Source organism: Podarcis gaigeae, assembly GCF_964106915.1.
Source record: "Podarcis gaigeae genome assembly, chromosome: 6".
Lineage (NCBI taxonomy): Eukaryota > Metazoa > Chordata > Lepidosauria > Squamata > Lacertidae > Podarcis > Podarcis gaigeae.
This window is the reverse complement of record NC_139682.1, coordinates 60,864,188-60,868,111: the sequence shown is the minus strand read 5'-3', so window position 1 is coordinate 60,868,111 and position 3,924 is coordinate 60,864,188.

The following is a 3,924-nucleotide window of genomic DNA, read 5'->3' as shown; positions in this document are numbered from 1 at the left end:
CTGTAACCTGAAGCGTCTGTAACCTGAAGCGTCTGTAACCCAAGGTACCACTGTATAGGAATGCAGACTAAGGGACCCGGCTAGCAGCTCCCCTGCTGCAGCTTATGAAATTCATTTCGAACTCTTATGCATGCCAACCTAGGACAAGTGTGTTGTTTTTTGTTTTGTTTTTAACATACATCATTTAATAGTGATCTTTCAGATTAGAGTAAAGGTGTTGCAAGAATACAAGGGAAACGTCTTTTCCTCTGACATGCTGGAGAACAGGATGTGTCTCTTTGCAACCTGGCCTCCCCATCAACTTTTGCCAAAACAAGAAAGCTCACATGCCGCAGATTAGTTTCCACAGGGAAAATCTTTACAAATCAGAGCCAGCAAAGTGAGCTTGCAAAAGTTCAAAATTGGGGAGTGAATAATGTCTCGCCTTGTAATGAAAGAATTTACTTCCCAGCATACATTAGATCCCGAAAGGGCTTCAGTGTCACAGACACCCTTGGCAGCTGTGTTACCAGTAAAGGAGCTGGCTTTGTACAGCAGTAGAGTTATTAAATTTCTCCAGAGACCATGACTCATTAATCAAATATTCATACATCTCTGTAAATACATGCGAAACAGAGAACAGCTTCAGAGTGGAGCATCCCAGCACAAAACCTCTTTCATGTAGGGCTGACAAAAAAATCCTGAGAACAAGGGGTCATGCTGTGCATTCCTGGTGCGCTATGTACCCCAATCCCTAAAAAGAGAATCCAAGTAATCTAACCAATAAGTTACAAATTAACATTACTCTGCTATTGCTTCATACCATCTTTCTTTTTTTGGGGGGGGGGGGAGGGAAGACAGAATCAATTCTACTGTTCTTTGTTTACTAGGCAAGTAACTCCAGCCGCCCCGCCCCCCCCCCCCCAAAACTGGATGGAGAAATCCAGGCCATGCTCCTATTAAAACAAGCATTCACATTCGCACAAAAAAATAACATCCCACTGTATAAGCTGTGGAGCTCAGAAAGCTCTGTGCAAAGGGGTTCAGATTGCTACCATTTGCAAATCCTACCTTTTGCTTCACGTCCACTGATTCATTTCAAGGTTTGTTTGCCTGTCGAGTTGAGAGACTGGGCACAAACACTCGAGTCCTATCTAGGCTTTCCACACAGGGAGATTTAAAAAAATCCACCCTGCATCTGCACTGTAGGAACAATTGCTTTGGCTTTGAGATCTACTCAACCAACGGCCTGAATCAGAAAATTTGGGATCTGCTTGTAACGAGTCATGGCCATGAAAGGCTATAAGCAAAGGTCCATCACTCAGAGGGGATATGCCTCTAGGTAGAAAACTGCTTGACTTATCCTTGATGGAAAAGGGGCATTTTAACAGCTTTAGTAGAACTTTCTGAGAGTACTTGTAGCACTGTCCTGCTGCATAGACCAAAAACAACCTTTGACAACCTGATGCCTTCCAGAAGTTTTGGACTACAATTCCCATCATCTCTTATCACACTGGATTGGATGGGGCTGTTGTAATCTAAAACATCTGGAGAGCTCAAGTTTTGCAAAGGCCTCCTTACAGGGATTTGTTGTTTTTCTTCTGGACCCCCAACCCACCGGTGAATTCCAGAATTAGCAGGCTGTCTACCTGGTTTTTGCAAACCAGCCATCACTGTGAAGGCGAAGTGCTCTTATCTGCTGGTCAGGTTATCAGGCCCTCTGCACCTTTGGGTGTAGAACAGACCACGTTCAGTGTCTCAAATTTCGAGTCAGGAGGGTGTCATTAAGGACACTTGCAGCCACTGGCCTGTTCCAAGAAGTTAATGCAAAAGCTGCTGGAGTAGCCGTCATAAGCAGCTTTGGATGGGGGGGTGGGATTACATCAAAGTGGTGCTTGTAGACACTTGCTGGTATTATATATACAAACCCAGCTTACAGATTTCCTGCATCAGATGTCAATGTGCTACATTCTCCTCCCTATGTCCACAATATGAAAAGATAAGGTAGTATTCAGAGTCCCCTCCAAAAGCAGCTGAGGGCCACAGACACATTGGTTCAGCATTCATGGCACGCAGTGAAGCAATGCTTCCTTGGCTGTATGGAAAAGCCTGGCAGGGGGTGGAGAAACAGTGTTCCAACATGATGATTTATCTTGACGATCATAACTTAAGCAAAAGGGGAGGGCTGGAACTGATTGGCAAGGTTTTCAGGATATAACGGGGATTTTAAAACTCCCCCAGGAGTTTACATTAAATTAAAGAGGTGGGCTTCTGCACAGGATCTGCGGACAACAAATGCAAAGATGAATATGGGCAGGATCTTTCCGAGGCTACTGTCAACCCTGTGGCTTTGTACGGGAAGCACTACTTTTTCTGCAAAGACCGAGTTAACCTTTTCAATGAGGGTTGTGATCCCTGTTTAAAAATTTGGTTCTCTCCCTTGGAAGGAACAGCTTTATGCCCTATATTTAATGGGCAAGAAGTGTTTTCAATGGGAACGCCCATGCCTGCCCCAAACTGGTCAGGCCTCCTAATATTAAGAGTTCCTCTTTGCACTATTCTTACAGAGTTTAGCTATGTTGCCTATGCCTCTCAGTAAGGTTCTGGTCATTTTAATCCTAGTGTGTGTCCACATCTTCATTCAACATATCATGGCATGAAACTAGGGTATTGATTTATAAGATGACTTTTAAAAAGAAAAAAAGAAAAACACCAGGCAAACTGCTGGGTATGTGATAATGAATGCTAGGATGGTTTGTGTTTGAAAGCAGCAGCAGCAACAACAGTAACGACACAAATTAATTGCAGAGATTTCAAGGAGATAATGCAGCAGAGGTAACGAGAATCACCATGTAATTAACATGGTTTCAAATTAAAGTCCCCTGTAGTTACTGAAAAACATTAATTTATAGTAACTTAGTAATTTAACTTGTCAGTACTGTAACACAAACTTTTAGGACAATCTGTGAATGTCCCAAAGCTAGGATGGGGGCCAGAGCAGGCAGTGACACGATGCAAAACTGACATTCCAAGTTACATGGGAATGCATTGGAGTATGCTAACCCAGAGAAATATTTCAGTAGTTTAGTCAACTTGAACACTGAGCAGAATGGAAAAGATTAATACCAACCGCACCCCAATAGCAGTGCTATTAAGCTCGGTGATCTGATTACTTGTAAAATTTCAAGGCCTTTTGTCACTTGTTATGAATAGACAGAATTATGGCACACCTTGTTTTGGCTACTAGCTGACAGAACAATGTCTAGTTCAAGTGTTCTACATGACAGAGAATAAAATGTCTTTTGATAGTTCTAAAAAATAATAATTGTATTTTAGAATGTTGTGTTTTCTTGATAGAGTGTATAAGTCGACCTGAATATAAGCCAAGGCACAATTTTAGCACAAAAAACTGGGAAAACTTATTGACTTGAGTATTAGACAGTTCACCACACCACAAACCTGGTGGTGGTGGCAGCGGCAGAGGAAGAACAAGCAGCCTGAAAGGGTTGCAGCTTGCAAGAGCAGGCATAGGAGCCACGGTTGGGATAAGCACAGTGCCTCTCCAAACCCCAGCTCCTGTGCCTGCCCTTGCGAGAGGCGGATGGCCGTGGCGGGACCAGCGGCGAGAAAGGGCTCCTTTCAGGCCGCTCATCCCTCCGCCGCTGCCACCCGCCTCACTCGAGTATAAGCTGAGGGGAGCTTTTTCAGCATTAAAAATGTGCTGGAAAATTTGGCTTATACTTGAGTATATACGGTAAGTTAAAATTCTTACTGATCTGCCATAGAGAACTTTGCTCCTTCATAAACTACAATCTAGTTAAGTTTTATTCCTTTTGGGGACTAGTCAGATGGCAAAAGGTAAGTTCATTCTTTTAAAAAAAGCAACTAAAGATATAGAATAACATTAGTAGTTTGGAAGCACAGAAGAAGGCAGAAATGCACAAA